General features: G+C 39.1%; 1 protein-coding gene across 5 annotated transcripts in view; it reads left to right on the forward strand.

The window, feature by feature from the left end:
• The first annotated feature begins 1,157 nt into the window (after nt 1-1,157).
• Nucleotides 1,158-18,409, forward strand: part of IL15 (interleukin 15) — a 98,380-nt gene continuing 81,128 nt past the window's right edge. For 3 of the 5 annotated variants that reach the window (XM_074039133.1, XM_045391839.3, XM_074039132.1), the window contains exon 1: nt 1,589-2,254. The gene's annotated coding sequence lies outside the window, so the exon portion shown is untranslated. 5 annotated transcript variants of the gene reach the window in all.

Below are 18,409 nucleotides of genomic sequence, written 5' to 3' on the forward strand. Positions count from 1 at the left end.
TGTGGCCTCTGAGGTGTCTTATTGTCTGGGACACCTGCTTCATTCACCGGCTGCAGAGAACACAGTATCCATTAAAAGAGCTGAAGGAGGTGCTAGAGGAGTTTACATGGCAGGAGTCCAGGAAGCTCTACAGCAGTCCAAAATGAGGTTGGGGCACATAATACACTTGTTCATCCCTATTCTCTATTTTCACACATATGGGTATCAGTCCTTCTGTGGCTGCAATATCCTTGTGATGGGATCCAATCCAGCTGCAGTCTTGCTCTCCCAGTGCATGCTCATTCTGCAAATCGGAGCTTCAATGTATTGCTACGAAAAATTCTGTCTGGTCTTGAAATCCATTGACACCATCACAAGAAAATTCAACATGACATTGTCATGAACAGAAATGGATGATTGCTTCATATTCTTACATATAATTTCCAACTATGGTGAAATTTTGAATGATTGTAAAAACTGTTTTTGCATGTTTATACCTCACTTATTTTGTTGATGGAGACTAGAGTTGGAATTCTCATCAAAAAGTCCATCAGTAATTATTTTAAATATAAAACTGATATCGAAAAATTGAGTTAATGAAAATAAACTCAAATTTTTCATAAAAATATGAAATGATATTATATGGAACTTTATGTACATGGAAATTGAATAATTTCTATTATTTTTCTATTTGATATTTATATTTATGTAATTAAAAAACATAATTAAATTTTAAGCTAAATTAAACTGAGCTCCAGGAAGACTTATCATTTTCTCTGAGCCATGACTCTGAAAATTTGGAAAGCACCATACAATAGGGATTTTCAGTGATTCAGGGATTTCAGTGATTTGCAAGATTCTGCAAAGTACTTTCAAAACTGAGCATGAGGTCTTTGCTACTGGCTTTATGGCATGCAAATCACTCAGCCTCAACTCAGTTCCTTCCCCCAATGTAAAAAATCCTACAAGAACAACATCTCACGGTTCCATCAAATGGGACCATGTGTGATATTTTACACTGGACTACACAACAGACTGGAAAAGTGATCCGCAGAGAGGCTCATTGCTGTAAGTTCACTCCATGTAGGAACTGTCTTGCACAAAGCTGCCACCCTGGTGTCTTCTTCCAACTTTTCCTCTAGTTGGACCTCAAAGTTTCCTTCTTCCAGCCTATGAGGGGACCAAGAGGCCTGTCTAGAGTAGCCGCCCAGCATCAGGCTCCGACACCCTTTTCCCTTTCCTCTGGGAGACTTGGATATGTGCCAGCCCAGCCCAGGTCTCCAGGTTCTGCTGCGGAAGCTTCCCACATGGTGCCCGTCGCTTGGGACGCGGCTGGTGGGCTCCCTCCAGTGTCCTTGTGTCTTCTCTGCAGGTGTCCCGGCAGGTAGAGGAGGAGGCCGGTGGCTAGTGTTCCTGCAAGGCGGGGCTGGGGCTCCTCGATGTCCTTGCGCTCGCCCTGCAGGTTCTGCGCCCCAGGACCCGGCAAGGACGGAAACAGGCCGGGAAGTAGTGACACCTGGGGCAGTCAGTCATCCAGGAGCCGCCGCCACCCGCCCCACCCCCAGTCTCTGCAGGAGGTGTTTGTCTTCGCCTCTGCTCCCGGCTCTTTCTCTTTCACTTTTCTTTTCGCCAGGGGTTGGGACTCCGGGTGGAAGGCGCCCGGGGGAATCCCAGTTGACTCGCTCACTGCCTTCGAAGTCCTGCGTCCCCCGGGAGGGAACTGGGTGGCCGCACCCTCCCGGTTGCGGTGGCTGTCGCCCCCTACCCTGCAGCCAGGACTCAATGGAGGTACAGAGCTCGGCTTCTCTGCTTTGGGAGGGGAGTGGTGGTGGTTGAAAGGGCGATGGTATTTTCCCCGAAAGCCTACGCCCGGGGCCCCTCCCAGCTCCAGCGCTACCCTCTGGTCTACCCAACTGGCCTGGTTGCCCCGCCCTCTCCTGGGGAAAACTTAGTGGCAACTTCAGTTTTTGGTTTTTCCCCTAATGACACTTTAATGACACTTCCGAGGCTCTCCTCGCCATCCTCCCGCTTCCGGAGGAGTGCAGATCGCAGATCCCTTTGCCCCTGGCGTGCGACTCCCTACTGCGCTGCGCTCTTACGGCGTTCCAGCCTGCTGGCTAGCGCAAGGCGGGCCGGGCACCCTGCGCTCCGCTGGGAGGGTGAGGGACGCGCGTCTGGTGGCCCCAGCCAAGCTGCCGGTTTCTGAGAAGACGCTGTCCCGCAGCCCTGAGGGCTGAGTTCTGCACCCAGTCAAGCTCAGGAAGGCCAAGGAAAGGTACCGCAGCTCCCCGCTTCCTAACTGCTCCCGCCCCAAACTCCCTGTGGGCCGGTGCAGATGTTTGTGCGTGCGCGTCTATCTTTGCAAAATCAAATTATCGCCCTCTTCTTTGCTTGCACACGTCTTCTGGGAGAGAAATTTGCAGGAATGGTTAGTGCTTGGCAGTCAGGCCTGGGTCTGTATTGGTTCCAACTCTGAGCCAGCCAGTTATCTATTGGAGAAGCAATAGTGTATCTAGAATGCCAAAGGAACTTGGAAAAAATACGAGCGAATTTCACTGAAATAAAATCATTATTCACGGTGGCTTTTAAATGAAAATCCAGCCAATTTTTTCAAGTGTTATTAAGACCGCATGTTACTAGGGTATACAGTTCATTTGACTTTATGTAATTCCATGCATTAAAAACTATGTTAACTTCAAAGTATGTGTAAACCAAACTAATTATTAAATGACCCTTACAACAGATTCTTAAATAGGATGAGTCAGCAATTTCAAAACTGGAAGTGAAGTGGTGGTCACCAGCTAGTTTCCATTACATATTTTTAAACTACTTTCTAATATTATGATACTGGTGGTGGCCAACTAAGTGGTCGTCATCCTTATCTTGTCAGTGTGGTGAAAGAGGCCATATTAGCTAGACTGAATTCTTACTGTGGTATTACAGAATAAACTGGTGATTATGCATCCTGCCATGTAGAGGAGGCAAGGTGAACCACTCTACTGAAAGTATCAAGATACAATACACTTTTGAAAGGCTGAGGCGAGAAGATAGCTTGGGACCAGGAGTTTCAGGTTACAGTGAGCTATGATCTGCCACTGCACCCCAGCCTGTCAAATAAATAAATAAATAAAAAAGATATAATACAGGTTAAAAATTTAAACTCCTCTTGTTTTCATGTTAAATAATGTGGTCAACAGAGAAAGGAGATACAAGATCCAAGGGAAGGAACATAAAGATATATAAAGAGAAGAAATGAAAACACAGCGAAAGCCATTTAGATTTAAAAAGTGAAGAAAAAGCTAGTTTTACTTAAAGTTAACAAGTATCGTAGGGATCTTAAGGTTCGTTATGATTGTCTTAGTTTCGTATCCTTGAGTTTCTGTTTTCTCACAGAATTTTAGTCAATCAGAAGAGCCTCTCCTGCAGTATCATCTGCTTTGCAACAGTGACAGAAAAGGGTCAGTTGGCCATTGGTCTGGAACTTCTGATAGGCAGGGTATTCCCATACTTTTGGTTTCACCGTTCCCTGCTTGATTTGTAGTGGCAACTCCAGAACTTGATGGGAAGCTATACTTCTGGTTGGAATTTTCCTGCAGACTACTGGTGATTAAAATGATGCTCTTTTGTTTTAATCCTTGAAATTAATGTAGCAAATATCAACAGCTATATTGCAAGGCCCAATGTTTGTCAATGAAATATTTGTTTATAAATTTCCTTGGGGGATGGAGAAAAACAGTGCCTTAAAGTTTATTGAAATAGCTTTTGGAAATGGAAGGTTCTAAAGCCTACGGGATACTCATCTCAGATTTGGTGCCTCTAATGGATTTCAGGATAGCTAGAAAAGGAGCCCTGAAATGCTGGGTACATGTGGATTTTTCTCAGAAAATATCCGCAACTTTGATCAACTTTTTAAATAGGTCTCTGACCCAAAACAGTTTTAAATCTTTTAGAAATATAGACTACTGTCCTTTTCTCCCCATCTGTCCTGGAGTTTAATGTTGAGTTCTACTCATTGTGTTAACTATTTTTCTGAGGGTTAGCTAATGATAATACAGAGTTCTGTCTTCAGACCCATAACTTAAGTTATGAGAAACAGTATGAATAATAGCTAACATTGTTGAGTTTTTACTATATATCAGACATTGTTCTAAGGATGTATTTTTTAAAAACATCACAATAAACGTATGTGGTAGGCAATATATTTTACAGCTGAGGAAATTCTCAAGGTCACAGAGCTAGAAAGTGGTAGAGCTGAAATTCCAACTCAGACAAGTTTAAGATTGTTGATATTTATGGAGGATGGTATTATCTGCATAAAAATATTTCCTACAATTTGACAGTGATAATCAATCCCTATTTATTTTCAGGCAGCGTTGTAATGGTAGAATGTTGGTTGTAAAGTAATGTTTGTATGGCACTCGTGCAATTGACATTATTATATATTTAAAGATTATTTTTCTAATCAAATAATATTCATTTGAGTATCAATATGTGTTTGGTTCGTTGGAGAAATTTCCTTTATGGTCCCCGAATGAAAACATTTGTCTAATTTGCATCACTTTTTGCTGAGAGAGCTTGACAAATAGTAGGCAAATGTGGATTGATCTAGATATCTGTCTCTGCCTATCTATGTATCCATTCATCCACACAACTAGAAGGCTGGGGTTCATGGAGAGGTCAGAGAAGAGGTTTCCATAATATCACAACCGATGATGATATATGGTTAACCATTTGGGACGTCCTCTTTTCAGAAGGCGTTATGGTAGAAGGGTTGGCAAGAAGCCAATTCTTTTACTCAATATTAGCTCTTTGATTCACTTACCCAGTGATTACAGTAACTGCATGAGACTACTGACACTAAACATCGCTTAAATACTTGCTGCTGTCCTATAGGAACGGGTTGGATGGAAACATTCCACAGAGGAGTTGAAGGAAAAATTGTTTTTTAGTGAGTACTGGAATGCATTAACTAACACCTACTTGATGGTGTATTTCAGTAATTAAATACTATCAAGTATATGTCTATATGTGTGCATATATGCCTATATATGTGTATATATACTGTATATGTGTGTATATGTGTGTGTATGTATATTTTGTACTGTACTATTTGTTAACAGCTGTGGGCAGACAAGGGCTACTTTTTACTCAGCTTCCAGACTGTATTGACTAGGTAAGCATAAGTAGCTAAGAAATCTTGACAGAAAGCCTGAAACAGAAATTATTGTTATTAACAGTGCCATTCCAGCAGGAACCTCATGTGAATTTGAAAGTTACAAAGAGGAAGCCTGTGCTATGTTTCAGGCACCATACTGGCCCTTCATCTGTATGTCCTCACTGAATTTGAATAACCATTGCATTTTTATCCTGAATTTACAAACAAAAAAAAGGCATGCAGAGTTTCACTTGCGTTAGGACACAACTGGGTAAGACAGACACTCCACTGAGATTTATCCTGATTCTAATGTTAATGCTCCTTTTTGGATATCATATGTATTCTCTTCTAAGAAAACTCAGGTGTTCAGTGTACTGAAAACTAAAATGCTGCTATCCTTACCTTGAAATAGACCCTGGTCACCATTTGGGGTGATTTAATGCTATTTATTAATTTGCCTATGTAAAAGAATATAGCTTTATTTATTTATTTATTTATTTATTTTTGACACAGTCTTGCTCTGTCTCCCAGGCTGGAGTGCAGTGGCGCAATCTCCACTCACTGCAACCTCCGCCTCCCAGATTCACACCATTCTCCCACCTCAGCCTCCTGAGTAGCTGGGACTACAGATGCCTGCCACCAGGCCTGGCTAATTTTTTTTGTATTTTTAGTAGATACAGGGTTTCACCATGTTAGCCAGGATGGTCTCAATCTCCTGAAATTGTGATCCACCCACCTCGGCCTCCCAAAGTGCCAGGATTACAGGCTTGAGCCACCGCGCCTGGGCAGAATATTGCCCTTTTTTAAATAAAAAAAGTTGTTTAGTGCTGGAGTCAGAAAGAGAAGAAAAAGAGGCTCTTTGATCTCAGTTTAGTTCAATGATATTATTTGTCCACATTTCACATCCAGAGCCAGAGTATTTGTATGCACTTATTTCATAGTGTTTCAGCCCACTGTAGGGGCAGAAGACTCTATATAGACCATATAAAATTGGATTTCTTAAAAGTCTGCGTGTAATACACGGTCGTTTCTTCTCTAAATGCTAATGGTTCCTCCAAGTGCTGACGGGATGCAGACAAGATGAGGAAAGTGACAAATTATTTTGTGAAATGAGGGAATTGAAACTGCAAATGGTTCTAGAACAGGAAAATATGATGGTTGTAAGGTTGATGGGGAGGGGTGGCGGTGGGGGTGAGCTCTGCTTGCCATTGTGACACACAAAAGGAGCCCAGAGAGGGTCTTTGGTCCTTTATACCACTGAATGCTACTTCTCCTTCCCGGGTATTTTGCTCATGTTCCTTCTAATAGAAATTTGACAAAGTAGTCCTTGCACACTGTTAGCACTGACCTCTAAAATTATCAAATAATTATTTCTTAATTGAACATTTGATAAAGATTTTATATTTTTAGGTTATTTGCTCTCCTGACTCGTCTGCAACAAAAATAAGTATGTAAAACTTGATCTTTTATTTGAAGGATTTTTATTGTGAAAATTATTCTTGCTTACGTTATTTAAAATACTATCATTACAAAATTAATCAAAGGAACCATTAATTTTTGGTAAGTGATTATTAAGCATAAAACTAAAACAACATTGGAAATACATATCATACAAGTAGATATGTCAATGCTTTGATTAAAGATGTCTCATATCAACTTTTCAAATCGCCCCTTTATTTGGCATCCTGGTGAGGCAAGACACGTGTTAAGATTCTGGATAGGGAGAGACAGGCATTTTTTTCCTAAAGGGTAATTATGAAAGAGGAAGTGAGGAAGGAGAACTTGCCAGAAATCTGCTTGCTTTGGGCACATATCGGGCATATCTCTGGTAAAAGAGGCTCCTGTGCAAGTAATGGATCTTGAAATTGGTTCGTTTAGATCCCTCTATGCCCACAAACCCCTGGGAAAGTTGTAGGGTACGCCAGAGGTGTGTGTTGTTCAGTTGGGATATATAGTTCAGCCTTCTTTCCCACAGCCTCCCTTTGGCTTCTGGATTACCATGGGTTACTGTGCTTAAAGCAAAGCACAGGGAGTGGGATGGGGAGCAGTAAAGAGCCTGGGCTAACTTCTGTAGAGGTTTCCCACTGGGGACTAGTGGGAAATAAGCTCTAAAAGGGCTTGGGTAGCCTCTGCAGTGAAGTCTCCTCTTCAGCTACGGTCATCCTGCCTCAGTGTTCCAGACACACTTGCCATTCTTTGTCAGCCTTCCTGGGTCCTGTTCAAAATGTTAACCCTCTATAACATTTTCTGTCCCCATCTACTGCCCAGGCAGAATTATTTTCTCCCTTACATGAATTCTTCTGGTGCAGTCTGCATTCCCTCATAACAAATTGAATGTCTGTAAACTCCTTTTTATGTGTCTGCCTGTACACTTATATTTTGAGTAAGGACAATGTGCTCCATGTGCTTAGCAGAGGGTTGGTCAGAGTCTATTAGGATTGACTTCAGTAAGAGTCAGTCATCATTCAGGTGTTTGACAGCTAAGCAGACACCTGTAAAAGAGGTAGGAAACATAAGTAATATAGCAAAATAATGTTGGAATACTGTAATAAAGATAGCATTTTAGGGAAATTAGTTTGAGGTAGAATTTATTGAAGAAAAGATAATTAGAAATAAGGAAACCAGCTAAAAATCTGTCACAGCTAATTTAGGAGTGTAGTTTCATTCTCATTATCTGCTCAAGGACATAACTCTGGTAATTCATTCTTTCTCCCCATCACCATTTTTTTTTCTCTGTCTCTGATGGGTCTTTCCCAATACCATGTAGCCATACTATAATTTCTACCATTTTTAAAAAATACTCATGTTTTTCTCCTCATGCTTCTCCTCACTTCTATATCTGTTTTTTCTGCCCACATTTTACAGGAAAACTTACAACATTAACTATATTCTCTGTTTCCAGTTTTCCTCTGTCCATTCTCTCTTGAACCAGGCAGGCTGTCATGTCCACTGCTCCACTAGAAATACACTTGTCGAGGGTACCAAGAACATCCCTTTTATTAAATCCAGTGGTTAGTTCTTGGGTCCCTTCCTATGTATCCTTTCAGCAGGACCTGAGAGATCTTCATGTGGCTTCCAAGCCACTCTCCTTCTCCTTATTTTCCTTTTACCTTACCAGCACCAATTTCAGTCTCCTTTTACTTTACCAGCAACAATTTCAGTCTCTGGCTGGTTCCTAATTTCCCTAACATGTAAATACAGCAGTCTGGGGGCTCAGTCCTTAGGCCTGTTCTCTATCTGTACTCTCTGTCTTGGTGATCTCATCTAGTGTCATGGTTTTTAATCCCTTCTTACATTGATGATTCACAAATGTACATGTGAATCTAGCCATAACCTCTCCCCTGAACTCCAGACTCATTTAGCCGTCTATTTATCTGTTATTCACCCATCTCTGATTGGATGCCTAATACTTACTGGATTCCTGCCTTTACTGCCATATCTGCTTACTCCACCTTCTTCCTCATCTGGCTTGATGGCAGTTTCATTCTCTTAGTTCCATAGATAATCAATCAGTCTCTCTTGGATTTGTCCTTAACGTCTCTTTATGTCATATTCCACGTTGAATCTGCCACCAAATTATTTGGCTAGGCCTTCAAAATATACGCCACATCCTGTCTCTTCTCACCCTTTTTTTCACTGCTGTCACCTGGGTTCAAGTTGCTGTCATGTCTCACAGTATTATTGCAAAAGTGCCTGCTGCTTGTCCCCTCATCTCCACTACAGCCTGTTCTCAACATGGCAGCCACAGTGTTTCAGTTACCTGTCCCTGCATCAAAAGGATCAATAACAATAAAACAAGAACAAAACAAAACAACACCCCCAGAACTTAGTGACTTGAATAACAATAATTTGTTATTTATCATGATCTTGTAATCTGGGCTACTTTCGGCTGCTTGACTCCTCCTAGGCTGCTGGAGATGAGATATTCAAGAAGGCGTCTTCCTTCACATGTCTAGAACATCGGCTTGGATAGCTGGAAAGCTCATGCTGGCCAGGCATCCATCTCTCTTTATGTGACCTCTATACATGGCTAACTTGGACTTTACATCATGTTGGTCTCAAATAGTTGTACCATTGAACTAATTATTGACTTTCAGGATCCCCTATAGCTTATCTTGTTATGGTATCAAACTCAGACTTTAAGTCTCTAAACTGGATCTCCAGATGAGGATGATATTTCTCTGATGTAGTTTCTTGAGTGTAGAAACCTGTAACTAAAAAGATAGGTTATCTGTGACCTTCCCCTTGTCCCAACATACAACAGTAAAACAAAAATAGGACAATTGCTTTAAACAATACAATTTCAAAACAAGACAATAGAAGGCATATAACAGTCGCTAGTCCATAGCAAGTCTAAATAGAGCCGGCATATGTCCTAAGTTCTTGCTCTGGAAGCAATACATCTTCCTGATTAAGGTTTAAATTTGTTCCCTAGGAATCGTTCTCTGTGGCTTTTAACTTTACCTTTTGTACTGTGGGCTCCTTTTCTCATTCTTTCTTTCTTTTCTATGAGAAATAATTTTTGCTATTCTTTGCATTGGTGTAGCCTGCTTCCTGATGTTAGAGCGTTAATAATTTAGAGACCTTTTGTATACTCACTTTTGTTTAACTGCTTTTTGTTTTTAAGTTCAATGATATTTAAAATTTGGGGGGCTTCCTATGAATTTTATTGAGGTTCATTCACTTCGTTAGATAAAAGACGACTTGTCTCAAATCCTTGAGACAAGTTCCTCTTTAATTTGTTGGGAAGTCGAGATGCCATAGAAACCCTTAGCATTTTTAGAAGCCCTTTGCCTAGTTAGAAAGGTCTATGAGGCACCACTTTAAATCTTTCAGAGTTCTTAATGAAGGGCCTCCCTGCCATACAACTGATTGGATCTTCAACCTGAGAGCACATGTAATAGTACACCCTGGATTTGATCTTTGCCCTGAAACTACTTATTTCTTGGAGAATCTTTTGCTGCCTGGAAAGGCAAGAATGAGAACAGTTATTTTCCAATCTAGCAAGTCTTAGGTTGAACTATTTCATCACTGTGTTTCTGGCCTTCACTGACAGTGTCCTTGCCTCTCTCCAGGTGTCTTCCCACCACTCAGTCTCACAGTAGTTTCAATGTCAATTACTAATTTCCATATAATAAACTACTCCAAAACTTAGTGGTGTAAAATAAGAACCATTTTATTTTCTCAAACCTAAGAATTAGGACAAGTTACAAAGAGAATGACTTGTATCTACACTGCAATGTATGTGGCCTCAGCTGGTATGACTCAATGGTCAAGGGATGTCTGAGATGGCTCAGACATTAAGTCACAGATAGAGAGCCTCAGTTCTGGCTGTTGTATGGGCCCCTTGGCTCTCCTCCTCTTAGTCTTTCCACATGGCTAAACTGGACTTTCTCACAGCATGATAGTTTCAGGGTTGTCAGACTCTTCACAACTTGACCAACTTCTATAAGAGAGGAAGTTGGAGCTGTAATCACTTAAGGCTTGGATATGTAATTTCCAGACTGTAACATTTGTTTTATTCTTTTGGGAAAAGCAAGTCAGAAGACCACCCAGATTGAAGGGGAGAGGACAAAGATTCCACCTCTTGATGAGTAGAGTGTCATGCATGTTCATGGGAGGAAGACATTGATTGATGGTAACTGTCTTTGGAGATTATCCACCACAAAGGATAATCCTGTTAAAATATTAATCAGGTTATGCCGTTCCTCTATTCCAAACCCCCCATGGTTTTTTCATCTCACTCTAATAAAAGCCAAATTCTGTTACAGTGGATGCTAAGTCTCTAAGTGATTTGTACCCCTGATGTCTGCCATCTACTACTCTTTCCTTAGCTCACTGAGTCAGTTACACTGGCACCTTTTCTATTCATCAACCATACTACTATGCTCTTGTCTAAGAGTCTTTTACCTTGCTGTTCCTTCTTCCTAGAATGCTTTTCTCTCAGATATCACCCTCTTCCCCATACCTGCTTTGGGGTTTGGCTCAAATATCCCTGTTGCAATGAAGTAATCCTTGACTGATGTACTTCAAATTGCAGCCTCCCCAGCACTCCCTGTCCCAATCCTGTTTGGGAATTCAAATTATTTTTCAGATTTTGGAAAGTAATATAGTGTGTTTACTATATATCATGTAACGACCAAGCTTATTCAGGTACTTCCTCAAAAGGGAATAAATACAGCTTACACATAGTCTAATGTTAGTTCAGTGTGTGTTTTGTTAACCAGTGAATTAAGGAGAAACTTTCAGTTTTTAGAGTTTTTTTGATTTAATATTTTCATATAAGGAACTATGGACTTATATGTGTTATTGAATTATTTGATTATTAACATCTCCTTCATTAGAATATGAATATGAAAGTCCAATTTATGCAGTTTTGTTATTTTATTCATTGTTATATCCCCATCACCTATTAGTGCCAGGCATATGGTAGTCTCTCAACAAATATTTGCTTGAGTGTTTAAAGCAATATTTAAAGCAAAAATGAATGAGGGAATGAATGGATTAATGGATGCTAAGTAGTAGGGTACTGCAAATAGAATGGAGAATAGAAAGACAAGCTAATTTCAAGGAAGATTTGATTTACCAGTGTTCTATTTATTCATTGAATTGATTTTGGCAATTCAGCAGTTAATAATTTTGAGTGCCTAATATGGGTTGGGCACCTACCTAAATACTTGACTGGTCTGGATTGAGTGGGGGGAGCAGAGCACAGGGAAGAGTCAGAGGATGCCCAAGATTTTAACCACGAGAGTTAGGAAAGATAAACATGTTAGGAACCGATATATATTACAGCTAACACATGGGGCAAGGTAGGGGAATGGATGAACTTGATTTTAGAAATATCACAATAGAGCTAGAAGTGGAACAAACTACTTAAAATGTCCTGTAAGTGATTAGAAGTGCTAGATTGAAGATTGGATGAACTATTTGTACAAGAGATTTGAGTTTGTGAGTTAAGTAAAAATTATTGGTTAAAACAAGTGGTCAGGCTTTTTCCCCAGGAGGCAAATGTATATATAGATGGTTTAGGATCACATAAGACAATCAGAAGGACTGTCACTGAGCTAAGCACCCTGAAAGAGGAGATGTTCGGGAAGGCCTTCTAGGAGGGATTGGCCAGCTCCCAGGTCTTCAAAAGAGAAGGCCACACCTCCTATCCCTTGCCTGCCTGTCATACTTGCTCTGCCTGCTGCTATCTAGAGGGATTTTAATCCCTTATATGCTTGTTCTTACATATTCGTCTTTAAAGACTCACTTTCTCTGTGACATTTTCCGGCCAGATGCCATCTTTACCTCCTGTCTTGCCTCGCACCTTTTCTTTGTGAGTTCTCCACCTGATAGATATTTCTCTCATAGTATCTGCAGTGTTTCACTGTATTTACCTGTGTTCATATTGCCTCTTCCACAGGTGTATGCTAAAGGTCATAGATGACAAGAATTGTGATGGTGGAGTTGGAAGGGCTGAAGTTTGAGAAACACTGAATCCTTATGTGTCTAACACCTTGCCTGGCACAGAGTAGACCTATTATAACGTTATTCTTGTTGTCAATGATCCAACATATATTCCCGAGGGGTCAAGTTAGATAAGGTTCTGAGAAAATGAGTTTGACTATATTTGACTCATAGTATATTACTGGTGATCACATGGCTTTTGGGAAACTATTCACAGCGTATTTCTTATTGTCAGGGTCAGAAAGGGAAATAGAATTTTCTGAGGGTGTACTTTGGCCAGGTAACAAATAGGATCTTTACCTTCCTTATTAGGAGTATGAACTTTAGAGACCTGAAAACAAATAGGTTTGTTTAGTATTTTGTGCCAGTTTTAATATGGGGGGATAATTTTATAAATTTGCAAAGTAAATGCTTCAGTAAATGAAAGGAAATTGAAACAAGTCACACCCTATTCTCTAAATTCCTTCAAACAGAAATCCTTTCATTTTCTTAATTTTATTTGCTGAATATTTTGAGAAGTTATTTCAGTAGGACAAAAAAGAGATGAGAAATTGTGTGAAAATAATGGTATTGCTGAAATTTAATTTATTTAGTATCTCTTCTCTTGAGGGTTTAAGAGAAGAAATATAGTTTCTTCTCTTGTTATGCTGTTAAAAAATTTGTAGTTACCTCAAATATCAGATTAAAATCTGTATTTGGTATCTTTCGATTCTACCCCTGAAAAGCAAGATCCTTGTAATGAACCTCTAAAACTGGAAAGATGTGATTATGCTGATGGCTTATTTGACTTGATATTGAGGCATTCATCTTCTAAACCTTGACCTTTCTTAAGTCAAGCCATATTACTCTGAGCCACTGCAATTTATAAAACATGGCTTCCAGGCTAAGGTGTTTAATCCGAAGAAGCTAACAGCACACCAAAAGTTCTAAACAATAGTGGATACTTACTGATCACTTTCTCTGTACATGACTCCCTGCCAAGTGCTGTGAAGGATAAAAAGACGCAACACACATGATTATCTTTAGAAACTTATTATCTAGTGCAACAATTATTGTTTGCAAGTAAAGAGCTGAGTGTCCAGGGTACTGAACTACTGCCAGCCCCTGAACACAACACACTTTCTTTCATAGCCAAACATTTGGACACGTTCCTCTTATTGGAAATGCACTACTTCATCCAGTGTCTGTCTCTTCCTTGCCCCCTTCTCCTCACTTACCTCGTCCAGAAGTCTCAGTCTGATAATGGCTTCTCTGGGAATATTGTCCTAAATGTCCGGAGTTGGGTTAGGTGTCTTTGATTCTTAACTTCATACCATGAATATTTCAATAGTTAATCTTTATTTTCATCCATAGTTCCAAGTACGTTAACATATGTAGCCTTCTCAAACTCATGAGATACTTTCCTTTGCACTTCTCAGATAAGTAAACTGAAGCACCAGAAAGGGTGGTGACTGGTGCAGGGACTACCAGTAGGAAGTGGTGGAACTGAAGCTTGAACTCAGGTTTCTCTCCTGAGCATGCACACTTCCTATAGAGGGTGCTACCTTGCTGGTGCAATTAATAAGAATTATAAAGTTTAAAAGAGAGGAGGTAAAATTTTCATTATAGATGAAAGCCATACAAATTAACAAGCTACTAAAACAAATGAGTTCAGCAAAGTTGCCAGACCAAGATTTTTTAAAACTCAATAACATTTTTCAATACTAAATAAAGCATTAGCTAACATAACAGTAAAACAAACCAGCAACACAACCCTCCCCAGCAGAAGACTGCTTGCTGCAATTAAATATGGTTTATTTGAGGATTGTCTGGATGGCTCAACATCAGAACATCTATCAAAAAAATCTTGACGATACAGGAAAAGTTAATGTCAAGTTCTGAGAAGAATAAGAATAGATGGAATTTTCCAAAACTGACTAAAGTATATCTATGAAAAATCTATAGTAAACATCAAATTTAATACAGGGCTCAGAAAAACTTTTTTTTTGTTTTAAATTTTGGGAGATGATGAGAATGCCAGTGTTGGCACAGCTATTCAGTAAAGTAACGAAGACAAAAATAATAATGACCATTCATTTTTATTGAGTATTTACCTATGTGCCAAGCAGTATAAAAGCAAAAGTGTGGTGGATTCCCATTGGTGCAAGGAGATGGTGAAACTCCCATCTTCCTACTCCTCGAAGGTAGAGGTGATAATTGAACTAAAGTGAGCCAGGATGAAAAGGAGTTGTTGCAGAGCAATTGTAGGTAGGATGTTCAATTTATCGTTCTGACTCAGAATGTAGCTGTTTGGACATAACGGACTGGAGCAAATTACAATGTAGTAAAATTTGGGTGGTACTGGTGATGGTGTAGGATAGTTAGATCTAAGCTGTGAAATGAAAAAATCCCTCAATATCTACTAATAACTGCACTTTAGATATAGTCAATACATATGGAGGTGCAAGTACCAAACATACTGTAATCATGGATTTTTGTGGTTGAAGCAGAGCCCTTTTGAAATTAATATGGAGAAGCAGCACAATGCATAGCATATGCCTTTTGCTATGTTAGCTGAATGAACTTCTGGTGAAGAATTAAAGTGGGGATCCAAAACACATTGTTAAATCTCAATTTAACCTCTTTATGTAAAATTGAATAATACATTTAATTTCTCTGCACTTATTATTCTCTTCTTGAAAATTAAGATGATTAGACCAGAGAAATTCCCTTTGCTGTTGAATCTGGTGGTTCGGGGAGCCAACATAACATGGATGGATTCTATCATATGCTGAGGTTTTCAACCTGTGATCTTTATAGATGTTACTTAGGCACTGGAAAGGACTTTAGACACCTCCAATCTAATCTCCTTACTTTAAAGACAAGGTAACTGACACTTAAAGACATAAAGTACCGTGCTAGCGTCACATAGCTGTTTAATGACAGAATCAAGCCTTGGGTCCAAGTCTCTAGACCCCAGTACATTCCATGGTTCTGATAAGATTAGGAAAGCTCCAAATTTCATTAAGAAGTTCTCAATCTGAATTTTACATGAACTATAGTTTTGGAAATTGTAATATGTTAATGATGAATAGATGGGAATGATGGTAGTCTGTATGGAGTATAAGAAAACAATAGATGGTGAACATTTCCACCATTATTTACACAACACATCCAAAGAGAGAGATTCTATGGTGTGCGTGTGTATATATACACACCATATATACATATACACACACACCATCTATATATATATATAAAAACACACACATATATATACACATACACAATGAAATACTATTCAGCAATAAAAATAATAAAATCATGTCTTTTGCAGCAACACGGATGCAATTGGAGGCCATTATCTCAAGTGAAACAAATTGAAACAGAAAGTGAAATGTGGTTTATTGTCACTTAGAAGTGGTGGCTAAGTGATGTGTACACATGGACATGGAATGTGGAATAATAGTCATTGGAGAATCCCAAAGGTTTGGAGGATGGAAAGAGGTTGAGGGATGAGAGATTACTTAATGTGTACAATGTACATTATTCCGGTGATGGTTACACTAAAAGCCCAGACTTTACCTCTATGCAATATAGCCATGTAACAGCACTACCTTTGTACTCCTTAAATGTATATTTTTTAATGAATGTTTGTGGTCCCACCACATGGCCACATTTAATGTTACTTGCCTAGAAGTATGTTTTATAACTGAATGGAGATAATTTTCTATATTGTATTCTAACCTAGATGATGTATATATTCTGTAAGATTTTTCAATTTTCTTTGTTCTCACTCTGTATTTGTCAAAAAAAATTATTAGTAATTTGGTCATGTAAATTAATAGTGCAGGCTTAGTTACTCAGGGATTGCTCTGGTGCAAGAAAAAAGTTACTCACTTCTGCCTTCTATACCGCTTCACTTTTCACTCCGCCACTGCCAAAAAAAGCCCTCCAAATAAATCTGACCTCTTAGACTACAAAAAATGCAGCCATCTTGGGAAACCTGCAACAAGTACACCCAGTAGAACGGGTCAAAATCTTAAAGATTGTGACATATCTGTAATCCCACAGAAGGGATGATGCATGCCAAGTGTTGGATGACGTCTACAAAACCCATTTTCCTTAGACAAAAGCTGAAAGGCATAGAAGTGATATAAAGCAGAGAAAAATGAAAAGCAAAAATTATAAAGACAAGAATGGCAATCTACTTATAATAATGGTTTTGATAAGAATAGTTCATGAGGCCAGTGAAAGAGGAGATACAGTACTAAAACTGACCATTTTCCTATCGTGAGGACAGGATCTCTGTTAGCTCTGTCTCATAATTTGTACAGCCCAAGCGGAGAAGAAAGAACCAGCAGTGCTATAAAAGATAAGTTCTTCTGTCCAATCTAGGGAGAAAAAAGCAACCACACTGACCACATTAGAGCTCAGGAGTCCAAACACTGCTAGTTGCCAAATAAACTTCATTAAGAGAGACAACTTCCCCCTTAGCAGTTTTATAAACACTATTGCTTTTTCATATAGACTTGAGAAGGTTAGTTTACTTGTCAGAAAGTAGACTGGAAAGCAATGTTTTAGAAACAAGACGTTTGGGACTGCCACAGGGATCTAATGTTCAGACTAAATCACTTGATACATTTCATACGAAGCTAAGTATTTGGAACAAGAGATGCTAGAGGTCTAATCAGCAAGGATAATAAACAGAAGAATGACAGCCATGTCTAGCGAAACTGTCTGGAGAAAGAGTACTGGAGGATTTGCAGTCTAATGTGCATTTGTGCTTAATAAAAGATAAGCTGTTCCTAGATTTTTAAATTTAAGTGTTATTCCTGAGGATTATGGTCATCGCATCTCTTTGCTTCTGTAAGGGGCTGGTGAGATGCAATAGCAATGTTTGAGTCCAGCTTTTTGTGAGTGGGAGATGTGCTCTATCATTAGGTGTCCTTTTCACCGAATAGGTTATTATCAGCAGGTAATAAGAAATGTGCATCATTACAGATTCTCAGGTGGTATTTTGTTCTAAAATAGACAAGGTATGTCTTCTGTGGCAGCGCTGAGTGAACACATAGAGACTGGTGTCAAAATGGCTGTTATAAATTACAGGGTACGTTTTAATAGTTAAACAATTATCTAAAGAGGCACCACTGGAAAATTGTTTAGTAATAATTGGCTGATTTTTATGATGAAGGATAATTCTAATGCAAATCTTTTTATATAAATACCTGAAGAATTCAAAAGAAGGACATTAATTTTAAAAGCATTTCTGGGAACTTTCTGTTGTCTGGACTTATTTATCTTTAACTGCAAATGCTGGAACTGTTCAGAAAACCATCAAAATAGCTTTCTATATCTATTTTTAGAGTTTAAAAGTATGACATACATATATAGTCATATGTAATTAATATATATAATATAAATAAAATATAATTTCTACTATATAATAATGGTACTTGAGAGGCCAAAATTGACCACTACTAAATTCAGGCCTAACAAATTCTGTTGTGGGAAGCTACAACTAAAAGAGAATGCCTTGGCCTATGGAATGAAAGGAAAATATTTCGTTATTCTTGAAGGGTTAAAGCTATAAGGCTTCTTTTCCTTCTTACCCTTTCCTTTGTCTTGGTATTATTTCTTTATCATTCTTCTTTACTTACCTTTCTTTCCCCATCATGGTTTTTATGTTTTCAAAACTTCGCTCAAATTTACCAGCTGTAGAAACCTCACCTTGACTACCTCAGTTTGTCTCTGCCCCTTCAATGCTTCTGTACTAGGCTTTGCCCTTTTCATGGCAAAATATGACAGCCTTCCTTTTTGTGAAAATGTTCAAATCATATC

Source organism: Macaca fascicularis, chromosome 5, assembly GCF_037993035.2.
Source record: "Macaca fascicularis isolate 582-1 chromosome 5, T2T-MFA8v1.1".
Taxonomy (NCBI): Eukaryota; Metazoa; Chordata; class Mammalia; order Primates; family Cercopithecidae; genus Macaca; species Macaca fascicularis.